The 13162-nt window shown below is 32.7% G+C and overlaps 1 pseudogene; it reads left to right on the top strand.

The window, feature by feature from the left end:
- Positions 1-8002: 8002 nt before the first annotated feature.
- On the top strand, positions 8003-9123 carry LOC109679751 (peptidyl-prolyl cis-trans isomerase D pseudogene; annotated as a pseudogene).
- The last annotated feature ends 4039 nt before the right edge of the window (positions 9124-13162 follow it).

Raw genomic sequence — 13162 nt, 5'->3', positions numbered from 1 at the left:
AATTGAAGCATATTCTAGGTAAGCTGTGAAAAGATGGCTCTGGATGCCTACTGTGAAGAACAAGGTGGAAGCAAGAAGGCAAGTTAGGATGTAATCTCAATAATCCAGGCTAAAGATAAGGCTCAGACCAGAATAGATCATGGGGAATTGTGAGAAATAGATTATGAATTGATTTTGAAGGGAAAACTAACAAAAATTTCTGGATGCATAGATTATGGAATATGAGAAGGATGAAGAGGAAAAAAAAAGATTTCAAGATTTTTAATTTGAGCAGCTAAATGGAGTTTCTCTCAACTAAGGGATCTCTTACAACCACCACTAGATGGCACAACTGTAGCCATCCCTGCTTGCCTCCAAAAATTCTCCTCTTGTCTGTACATGGCCCTCTACTCTGATAGTCCCACTTCTAATTTTTCCTACTATTTTGATGTGTCAAGGACTCTGAAGGTATATCAAGCAAACATCTATTTTTATTATGCCATTGTGAACTGGAAGACTATTTATTATTAATTATCATTGTTATCTTTTTTTTTTTTTTTGTGGGACTAGGGTTTGAATCCAGGGCCTCATGCTTGCCCGGCAGGCACTCTACTTCTTGACCCATGCCCTCAGCACTCTTTTGGTTTAGTTAGTTTTTGGATAGAGTCTCACTCTTTTTGCTTGAGGCCAGCTTCAGACCACAGTCTTCCTACCTGTGCCTCTTGGGTAGTTGGAATATTAGGCATGGGCCAGCAAGGCCATCTTGTTTGTTGAGAGGGAGTCTTACTCATGTTTTTTAACTCATTATTTTTTCTAACAATCTTACCTGCCTCTGCCTTCAGTATAGCTGGAATTATAGGCATGCAACCACCATGCCTGACCCAAGACCAATTATTTTAATTTAGAATATAATTGGTTGTGTTGGAGATACACAAATATATAAAGTTACTGGACTCCTAATATAATACACTTGTAATGGATTTGTTTGGTAAAATATAAGTTATGTTTCAATTAAATTCACTAAAATAATCAGGTACCAAAAAATGAAAGGCTCAGTAGGACAATTATTATTTGGCCGTTTTTGGCAATTCTCCAACAGGAATAATTTGGGCTGAAAATAAGTTTATTAAAATAATTATAAAATATTATTTAATAATCAAGTGAAATAACTTATTACTTTTTCTGTCTTCTCAGAAAGACCAGAGCAATGAGTAACAGGAAGCTGTCTTCTCTCCGAATTAATCAAGAACTTCCCCTGCAAAGGGTGGTCCCGATAGCATAGATGATACATGACCACTCATCCATCATGGAACTCAACTCCCAAGGCTTCACAAACATCACTCACCAGGGAAAAAGTACAAGAAGTGAAACAGTTTGTTTTATTAAAGAAACACAGCCCAACTCTCATTTCAAATGGGCACACTGAGTTGCTTATCAAAAAACATATTATTATTAAATTTAATTATTTTAAATAACACATCAATAGAAAAAATGTTCAGTCTTCATATTTTGTCCTGTTTCATAGAGTTCATTCTATGACAGAATACCATCCCATTTTGTCATCATTTTTTTGTAATGCACACATGGTCAGTGTGATTTGAGGGGCATTCCTATTTTCTCCCGCAAGGGAAGGTACATGACTTAGACTGAGGTCTAAGGCACAACAGTTGTAGCACAACTTCTAAGTCACCATTTCTTTTTTTTTTTTATTTTTAAAAGTTTTTAATTGATACATAATAATTGTTCTTATTTATAAGGGTAGTAAGTCACCATTTCAGACATCAATTTGAAGATAACAGAGTAAAGAAAATAGAGGAAGAATATTTTCCTATTTCTCATGGTATTATTTGAACACGCATCATCAGTAGCTTCAAGTCCCCAGAGTGTCTCAGATAAAAGGATGATTCATCTTTATCTTGTTAATCTACTTTGAGTAGGGTTTCTTCCAATTGCCAACAAGGAAGAATATGATAGATATAAATGATTTCTTTGTCAAATAGGTATGAAGACTACATAGAATGTCATTACTTGGAAACTTTGGAAGAAACACATTAAAAATTGTCTAAGAAATTCAGCTTCATTTTGTTTTATTCAAGCATATTTGGCAAAATATTACCTTTTTAATTAACAAAATACTGATATTCTGAAGAGCTAGTTGTCTACATAACACTATTTCATCAATGATGTGTTAGCTTTTGAGACAGGGTGTTGCTATGTAGCACAGGCAGGATTCAAACTTGCAAAGCTCCTGCCTCAGCCTCCCAAGCATTGGGATAATAGGTGTACACCACCATGCTCAGCTCTGTGTGAGCTTCTCTCAGTGTTTTTATTAATGTGTATTAATGGTAAAAAAAATGATGTATTTCATTATGACATTTTCATACATGTATATAATGTACTTTGATCATATTCACTCCCCATTGCCCTCTTGTTCCCCTACTCCTACTCATCCTTCCTACATAGTCCATCTTCTACTTTCATGTATGTTTTTATTTAATCTAGGTTTTGCATATGAAAGAAATCATGTGATATTTGACTTTCTAAGTCTGGCTTACTTTTCTTAACATGATGATCTCCAGTTCCATCCATTTTCCTGCAAACGACATAATTTTCTTCTTTATGACCAAAGAAAACTCAATTAGATATACACACTGAGCCTGTCTCATTTGCAGATTTATCATATGCTATTTCAACCAGGTGCAGAAAAAATAATAATGAATTTTAAACATCAATAGAAATTTCCAGAACAGAAAATTTAAATTTCTATGCTTGCATTACACAGCTCAATTATTGCAGAGAAGCTCTCAGGCACTCCTGTATTATCATCAGTTGTGTTTAGATCATTGTCTGATCTGCTGAGTGTTTTTTTAATTTTGTGAAAATACACTTCCACAAAAGCAAATTGTGTCTAAAAAGAAAGAAAATATTTATGGTAATCCCCAAAAGTCAAAAAGAGCACAAAATAACTTTAAGTGATAAAATGAAAATACTAGATTTGTTGAAAGGTGACATGTTTTTAACATAAGTTGGGTGGCATTATGGGAAGATTCAATCAAGTATCTGAAGTGTCTGAGATAAAGAGCATAAAATAAGATGTAGTTTTTGGTGAACAATAATAATGTGCACAACAGTAATTTTGTAACAGTACTATAGCCTACTACTGAAGATATCAAGTTATGAATTCTCAGACCTACTGTGTGAGAGGCATAGATAAATTTGACTAATTTCAGAGTACTGAATTCTATGCATCCCTACCACTCATGTTTTTTTCTCAACTGTGGTCTCCTTGGAACCAGATATCTGAAGATAGCAAGGGTCACTGTGTACCACATTTTTTTATCCATTCATTTGTGCATGGGCATCTAGGATGATTCCATACTTGGCATTGACAATGGTGCTGCAATAAATATGTGTGTGCTTATTAGATTCCTTAGGGTATATTCCAAGAAATGGTATAGAAGGATTACATGGTAGTTCATTTTTAGTTTTTTGAGAAAATCCCATATTGACTTCTATAGTGGCTGGATTAGTTTACACTCATACCACCAGTGTATAAAGTCTTCTTTTTCCCTGCATCCTTGCCAGTATTTTTTGCCACTTGTTTTCTTGATGATAATCATTCTGATGGGGTGAGATGGAATCTTAATGTAATTTTATTGACATTTCCCTGATGACTAAAGATGTTGATCTTTTTTCATGTATTTATTGGTTATTTGTACTTCTTCTGAGTACTGTCTATTCAATTCACTTCCCCATTTATTAACTAGATTATTGGGTCTTTTAATGTTAAATTTTTAAGTTCTTTATATGTGCTAGTTTTTTATGATATTTTTATATTTCACTTGTACTAAAAATTGATATAATGAAAGTGCAAGAACATATTACTTTTTCCAAATAGTTATTAATTGATATAGTGGATTGAAAAATGGAGGAATCTATTCCATATATATATATATATATATATATATATATGTAAGTATACATAAGTATATATTGTATGAATATAAATATAAATTTATATAAATATATAAATCTACGGAAATGTTTATAGTTAAAACTAACTAGTAAAAGTCACATGCCAAAACTGGAAAATTAATCTTATCTAACCTGGGAGAGAGCCAGTAAATGACAGACTACAGAATGTATGGAATATCTAAATCTTATCCATGATAATCTTGGAAAAATTCCATGATGGTACATTTGAAACAGAATTGAATTTAAATTCCTAATATTTTGTTCACGTTTTCTGTGTCAATATGAAGTCTATTGACATAGAAGAGAATAGGTTCTTTTTCTTTAATATATTTGTCTGGTTTTAATTATATCTCAGTAAATTAAGTTTAGAAAAATTCCCTCTTCAATTTTTCAGAAAAAGACTGAATAAAGACTGTATTATCCCTTCTTGAAAACCTTAGTAATTGTTTCTGTTAAATAATCCAGGCCTGTAGAGTTCATTTTAAGGAATTTTTTTAACCAGAGCTTGTGGATTAGCTCAAGCAGTAGAGCACCTACCTAGCAAGAGTGAGGCCCTGAGTTCAAACTCCAGTGCCAACAAAAGAAAAAGGTTTTAATCATAAATTAAATTTATTGGATAAATTATAAGATTATCTAGGTTTTCTCTTTATTCCTAAATTGGTCTTGGTATTTTCTTTCTTTTTGCAAATGTTTAATATATTTAATCTAATTTATGAAAGTCATTGATAATGAAGTGATTAAAATATTCTCTTGTTTTCCCTTTTATGTTGCTGTGATCTTTAGTGATAGCCCCTCCTTCAATATTATAAGAAATTTATATGTGCACCCTTATTTATGGGATCAATTTGTTAAAGTTTCGTCTATCATTTTGCTTATTGTCTTCTACATATTTCATCTGTCTTTATTTATTTAATCCTACTTTTCTTTTTTTGATAAATTTAATATTTCTATAATTACACTTTGTATTAGCTCTCTATCATTATTTCAAAATAACTAAAATATTAAAAATGTTTTATTCTTGCTCATAGCTTTGGAGATGCAGCCCATGATTGATTGACCTCATTCATTGATTGATTCTTGCCTGTGACAAGGCATTTCACCATCGTAGGAGTGTATAGTGATGTAATACTCTTACTTCATGAGCTAAGAATAAAAGAAAAGAGAAGAGATAGGCTGGAGTCCAACAACTTCCCTCAAGGGCATACCTCCAATGACCTAAAGGCATCCCACTAGGGCTCATCTTTTAAAGGTTTCACCTTTTTACAATAATGTCAGTCTCCTAACCAAGCCTTTAATACGTGGATCTGTGAGGAACATTTAATATTCAAACTATAATACATTTTATCTCCATTTTTTATTACTGATTTTTTTTAATTTTAAGACTCTTGAAACTAGGATTAGCGGTATACATCTCTAATTGATCAAAGTATACTTTAAATTAACATTGTAGTGATTCACATTTTTGTGTGCTTTCTTCAGACAGTATACTACTAATTATTTCTACGGTTCTTTCTACTACTGTTGCTATAGATTTTTAGTTTAATTATGCTAAATAACAAAATACATTGTTGCTATTTCCCAGAGCAAACAATACAGTAAATTTAATAGTTAACATTTATTTTCCAGTGTTTGTCATCTGTGTGTATGTGTGTTTGTGTGAGCGTGTGTGTGTGTGTGTGTGTGTGTGTGTGTGTGTGTGTGTGTGGATTCAAGTTTCTTTGTAGCATTATGTTTCTTCTAACTAAAGAAACCTTTTTAGTTTAAATGTGTTTGAGTCTGCTGGGAATTATCTTAATTTTTGTTTGATTAAGCAATTTTATCTTGTAGATTCAGTTTTAAAATCATACTTTCACTGAATGAGGAATTTAGTTTGGCAGACTTTTAATTGCTGTCAACACTTTAATGACATTCTCCATTGTCTAGCTAGTGCTTTCATGGATTCTGAAGTCAATTATATCTCTTATATTTGTATCCTCTCCACAAAATGTATCTTTTTCTCCTCCCTATCTTCCAGGATAGTTTTGTCTTTTGTTTTTAGTTATTTAAATACAAATCATATTACAGTGGTGTGTGTGTGTGTGTGTGTGTGTGTGTGTGTGTGTGTGTGTGTGTGTGTGTATGTATCTTCTTTTTTTCTTCCTGAGATTCCAACTAGTCAATACTGGACCATTTGCCTTCCCCCCACAGCTCAAGTTCTGTTGTATTTTTCTTCTCATTTCATTTTGCTTTTCTCTGGTGGTCTAAGTTTCATCTATTTTCAAGTTTTTCTTTCTTTGTGCTGACCCTGCTAGTCAGATATTCAAGGCATTCTCTGTCACAGTATTTTTCTTTAATGTCTAATGTATTTATTTGGTCCTTTCTTATACTTCTGTCTCTGTGCTGAAATGTTCCAAGTGTTCTTTTATAAATCTACTAAAATCTTTAACATTTCAATCAAATCTGTGAGGAAATTGGAGTTTAGACTAGTAGCATCTTGTATTTAGGATGGGAGCTAGTTTGCTAGAGTGATCCTCTCAGTTTTTTCCTACCTCTGCTTTAGGTCTTCACTTTATGCTGCAGCCCAGAGATTTATAAACTCACCTTAACAATGCTCATGAAAATATTCAGTTATTACTTGTTACTCAACACTGATTAGCCTGTTTCTGGAAAGGGGGAGTTTTCTGTTTTCTGACAAAGCAGCAGTCTAATGAGTCCCTTGGGTTGGGAATAAGGTCTTCCTAATGCTTTTGCCACTACCACACCTGTAATAATGTGTTCTGCGTTTCCCCCTGAGGTAGAATGTTTTATTCTATCTCTTTCCCTCAACTGAAATGAGTTTTTAACAGTTTCCTAAGCGTATCAGTGTTTATTGGTCTTTCCTCCACAGATTGTCTCTAGTTTCAGAGCTGAGATAAGGCATTGAGCCCCTAGGTAGGGTTTGAAATCTACTTCCCTGTGGCCACTGTTTCCTCTCCATGCTTCTACCAGGAGGGATAGTTTCTCAAGTCTCACTACATTGTGTGTGTAGGGAGGTCCAGTATGTTGTACATGTAGCTGTCAGAGTTTATAGACTATGCAAATTCTGCTATAACTGTATCTGTTAGTTCTTCCATTTTCCTTTTCGATGTCACAATTAACCTACATTAATTTAACTATTTTAGCTAAATTCCTTATCAGTGTCCAGCTGTACTTCTCCAATTAATTGGTCGTATTTCCCCTTCCCTGCAGGTGGTTGATTCTTCCTACATTTTCAGCAACCTGGTTCTCCTGCATCATCCATTTCAGAAAATAAATAATAATTTGTATTTTATAATGTGAAAAAAATCTAAATTAGAATAAAGTGGGTTATCACCCCATATAAGGTTACTAATAGAACTCACTAGTACCTGTTCTGACTATTACTTGTAGGAAAATGTCATTTAGCACTCAGCTTTTTATCAAACAAGTCACTAGTTTCATTCATACTCTTGAATGGACAGAGCAAGGTGGACAGAAAGTAGTATGAAAATACATGAGTCATATATAAAGCTATGTTACCAGAACTCCAGGCCATAAAGCTTGAATGTGATGAACACTCACTAATATTACAAAAAAATATACTATATATACAAATGAGAAAATGAATTTATTCCCATCTTGGCCAAAATCAAGGAGAGATTACTTCGCCTATAGCAGTGTTTCCACTTACAGAAAATAGGGAAGAGAAACCAGGAAATATGCAAATGTATATTTAATTCTGTGCCCCAGTTATGGAAATGGGGATTGTGGGGCAGGGTTGTCATTTGCCACATGTATGTCCTACAGGAATCTTAATTTCTAGGGCCATGTTACAATTGAACTGTATATTCATTCATATGATTTTTCTGAGTTTTCCTTTTTTGCTACCATGTGACTTTTTTTATGTTGTTGCATTTTCCTGTATTCTAACTGGAACTTAAAGTCTTAATTACTAAAAAAGAAAAAAGAATGTACCCCTTCCCACTTTGCTGGAGACATTCGTCCTCTGGTTTGAGCTGACAGTTGCACAAGAGGTCACTGGCCCTGCTCCCAGACTTGTCTACAAATCGAGATGTTGCACCTGTCCCCACAGGTTAAGAACTCCAACTCTGCTAACCCCCATGTATTCTTTAATGTGGAAACTGGAGGGTAGTGAGTTGGTAAAATTGTTTTAGAATTACTTGCAGATATTGTACCCAAAACTGCAGAAAATTTTCATGCATTGTGTGCAGAAGAAAAAGACATTGGACCCACAACTGCGAAACCTCCCCATTTTAATGGACGTTCTTTCCATCAAATAATTATCTCCATCAAAAAATCATTATTCATTATTCAGAGTGGAGACTTCTCAAGTCAGAATAGAACAGGTGGAGAAAGCATATATGGTGAAAATTTTGAATATGGAAATTTCTATTTTAAGCATGATCTGGAGGGTTTGTTGAACAAGGCAAATGCAGGGCACAATGCAAATGGTTCTTAGGTTTGTATCACAATAGTTCCACCTCCTCATTTGGATGAGGAACATGAAATTAAAAGAATAGGTGTGGCATGGATACTGAGAAACACAGAAGTGAAAGGTGAAAAACCTGCCAAATTTTGTGTAATTACAGAATATGGAGAATTGAAAGAGAGGGATGATTGGGGAATGTTCCCAAAAGATGGCTCTGGTGTCATCCAGATTTACCTGAGGATACAGATATAGAGTTAAAAGATGTAGATAAAGTCTTATTAATAACAAAAGAAATAAAAAACATTGGAAATACTTTTCTCAAATACCAGCACTAAGCAATGACTATTAAAATATACAAAAGTTTTAAGATATGTGGATATTCAAAAGCTGTTATTCAGGAAGCAGACAGATCCAGAGGGCAGCCTATAACCTTAAGTTGTATACTAAACACTGGTACTTGTAAACTGAAGATGTCGAATTGACATGGAGCAATTGCCAGTTGTGTGAAGGCTCTTGAAATAAACCCATGAAGTACCAAAGCACTGTGCCACAGAGCTCAAGGATTGCAAGGATTAAAAGAAAACAATCAAGCACTGGCTCATATTTAAAAAGCTCAGGAGACAGCACCAGAGGATAAAGCCACCCAGGCAGAATTACTAAAAGTCAAACAAAAAATAAAGGCACAGAAAGATAGAGAGAAGGCATTATATGCAAAAATGTTGCTGAATACAATTTTGCATTAGTATTACACATTGCTTATATAAAGACAATAAGAGTTATTGCCTACATGTGGTCCCTCATGTGTTTCCTTTGATACTTCAGTTCCTCACTGTTTATAGTTTAGAAGTACTGATAGATGCTCCCTTTTAATAAAATGTTGCAAAATACACTGAAGTTGATTTTTAAAAATTGTTGTCTTCATTTTCACAAGTAATGGTCTATCCTATTTTTAAATTCCTCAAGTCACACCTTTTGAGTGAATAGACGAAAGCCTATGTATAGTATTTCCCATGGTCCTGAATGTAGCTGTGGTCAGTGTGTGCTGGCACTCTACACCTGTTCAGAGGTTGACACTTTTTTGCAAAGGGCCAGAGAGCAAATTTTTAGGCGTTTTAGACCATCTAGTGTGTCAGAACTATTCAAGTCTTCAATTATAACTCAAACTAGCTACAGTCGATGTATAACCAATGGGCATGGCTGTGTTTCAATAAAATTTTATTCATACGTACTAAAGAAAAAGAGTGAAAGAAGGACTCAGTTAAGCTAGCTAGCTGTTTGCTAACTTGGTCCTGAATTCAGTTTTCCTAATTCCTTGAAAATGACTGTCATCAATACCAGTGATTAAAACAAAACAATTTCAAGAGCCTCAGCCACACTGATACCCATAATAGCTATTTGATCAAATAGGAGCCAAGCAAAAAAGACCTCGGTGCTGCTTTTTCAAATTTACTAGTGTAGAGAACATACATATATTTATGTATGATATATTTATATTTAAACTGTCCTCGATTACCCAAGAGCTGTTTGCATGCATTGCCATTTGTCTCTTCAGTCTCACATGAACAACGTCACTCAGAATAGTTAAATTTTTTTCAGATATTGCTAACAAATTGTGGAAAAGCAAAATGTACAGAACAGATATATTTTTTTCTGAAAATTAAAAATCTTTTTAGATATCTTCAGAAAGAACACATGTAACTCATCTAGTTGACAAATCAGGAAGGACAAACACTTAACACTCACTGGAAATGAATTATTTAGGATTGCTCACTTGGAACATGACTTCGAATATGGTATTACTGCTACAATTAATTGATTTTTTTTACTTTGAGAGAAAAAAAATTCACTGTTGATTAATATAGCAGCAATATTCTTAGTACTCTTTAGGCAATAGCTCTCATCTACTTAACGGAGTTCACCGAGATAAAATGAAAATATGTCCTATGCTGAATGCTACTATCATTGCACAAAGAGGATTATATTCAGTTATGAGAAAAAAATACAGAATATGTTAGAAATCAACCTTTTCTGACATCTTCAAGTGAAAGAAATAAATAATTATTTATTTAAAAACGTAAAATGTCCAGATTAAGTATGTAGAGTGGAAATAGCTAATTGAAGAAAATAATCTAAATGAAAAATAATGTTTAATAATAAATTATTATGAATTTTAAAATTTATTCTGACTTTAAAAAATAATATTTGATTACTTTGGATGATTTCTATACTTAAAAGTGCTTTGGAAAAGAAATTAAGCTGTCAATTCATGAAGCAGAACTTAATAAGTATCCTTTATTAGTTTTCACTAAGTGCCAGGGTCTGTGTGCCGAGCTTTACATGCATTAGTTCATTTATGTCAAGTTGCAATATCAACTATTTTACAGTGTGCCTATTGCTGCAATAAATGACAATATCATGATGAAAATTTGGAGCTAGTAGATATAATATTAGGATTAAAAGTAAATGCTGAGAATTTCAATACTCTTTTAAGAGCATAAAAATTCATTTTTTAATTTTTTAATAAAAAATATGGATTCTTGGTGGACATGTATCCATATAAAAGAACAATCTATTTCTTAAGAAAAATGTTTCATAATGAACCTAAGGTAAAACAAAGTCTTGGAGACTTTTCGAAAAGAATGCAAAAATTGTGTTTATCTTTCACATAAGTAATATTTAAAAAACTAAGCACTTCATTCAAATCTAGTATCTTTAAATGAAATAAATCAAATGCACTTTGCAATATGAAAAAGTATCAAAATACTAGCTCTTTTGAAGCAAACTTCTCACCCTATTATCTCTTGGAGAGGAAATTTGATGGGTTTTGAGAGGTAATATGATAGTGGCCTCAAGAAATTTGTGTTTCATTTGGGAAAGCTGGGCTTAGCATGATGACTATATGAAATCCTACAGCTACTCAAGATAAGTCACAATTGAAAATGTGAGCAAATACGGAATACAAGTACTGGTGTACATAAATCTGTGGATCAGAACCAGCCAGCAGTTGCTTCAGAGCCTAAGAAATCTATGTAAGTTTCAAGGATAAGAAAAAAGAAAAAAAGAGGTGATTCTGTTGCAGGGAACCATGGTTTGGATATATGGTTTATTAGCATTGGATTTTGTCCTCTCAAGGTAAAACATACATAACATATATATGAAAATATGTAAGCTACTAAATTCATTTGAAAATTAAGTGGAGTTATATCAATTTGTTATATGATTTGACTCCAAATATCTTTTTGATGTAATCTCATGACTAAATCTAACAGTTTACTATTTTGTAAAAAAAAAATAATTGAAGATAAGCCCAACTACATTATACATGTTATCTTCTTTTAGAAGAAAAGTGACTAGTATGTAATTTGGAAGTTACCCTCAGTCTTTAATATTTAAAATGGCCCATAAAATTTCACTCACTATTCTGTCTATTATTAAATTTGTGACATTTCCAGCTCTTAGATTAATAGATTTGCTACTTACATTTAATTTCTAGAGTTGCATAAAGCCCAAAGTTTGAAATTGTGTTTAAAAGAAAGTAAAATGTAAAGTGTGTAGCTAAAAAGCATACACACTGAGTGACTAGGAAAACAAAAAGTTCTCGTTAAGAATATATTTATATTAAGTAAGGCATGCAAGAGCTTTTTCCAATTAGGGGAAACAACATTTTCTCCCTCTTTTTCAATCTTCTGGGCATAAAAATTATTCTATATAATAGAGAATTGTATTTTCCTACTCTTCTAGTCCTTTCTATACTTGAGAATTGATTGAGATTAAAAAACAAGGCAGCAAAATATAATTGCATAGTCCATACAGCAAGGGAAGAAAACAAATGAGTACAATTGTAATTTCCGAATGGAATGAATCAAATCATACTGGAACACTAGGCAAAATTTCCATGTTTCCAAATTAACTAGCAAAATGATGAAAGCAAAAAAGGCGATAGTATGTAATTAAACATTAATATTTTACAGCTAGGAACTAATGTGAAGATAAGAAAGGAATATTGAACCTGGTGTCATAAGACTTGGATTTGAGGGACTTGTTTTCCTAATTCTTGATTTTCCTTAGTCAATGAAGGCTCCAAGTTTGCTTTCTCACTTGCATAATTATATATCTGATACTTTCTGAATAATTACATTGTCTTTGCTAAAGCATAAAGTATCCAGTCAGAAATGTTCAGAGCATTGTATGGGTATGTGAACATCATCTTCATTGTACTTCTGTTAGTAAAATTCATTTTTGATTTTCAAAGTTGTCCTTATCTCAAGACTTCAAAATTGGAATTATTTTATTGTGTTTATCTTTTTCATTTATGTTATATAATTTATTTATTCATTACTTTGTTTATGTGTCAGAATATTTATAATATAAGCTAGGAAAGAGGGCAATAATATAAGCACTTACATGATAGCAATTGTCGTACTGCACTGACAGGAAGATGTGACTTGCCACCGTACTATGAAAGATAGTGATTAAATATCCTCATACTAGATCCATATTGGTTGTAGATGTACTAAGCAAATGGAATAAAATTAAAGTGGTTTAAAAAGGTTTTATTTGAGAATGGACCTAAAGATACAAAAATGTTGTTAGGCGATCAATGATTTGAGTTATAAGTTTTTGTTTTTATGTTTAGTATTTGCATGTGTCAATTTGTCAAAAACAAATTTTAAAGTCATTGTAAATTAATATAAAAAAGGAAAAGTGTTTCGTATACTAGAAAATGTGACACTAGCACTTGCAATATTATGATATGCAAGTGTCAGTATTCCAATTCATTGG

Source organism: Castor canadensis, chromosome 2 (genome assembly GCF_047511655.1).
Source record: "Castor canadensis chromosome 2, mCasCan1.hap1v2, whole genome shotgun sequence".
Taxonomy (NCBI): domain Eukaryota; kingdom Metazoa; phylum Chordata; class Mammalia; order Rodentia; family Castoridae; genus Castor; species Castor canadensis.
Note: the sequence above shows the minus strand (reverse complement) of the source record. Positions and strands in the feature narration are given on the sequence as shown.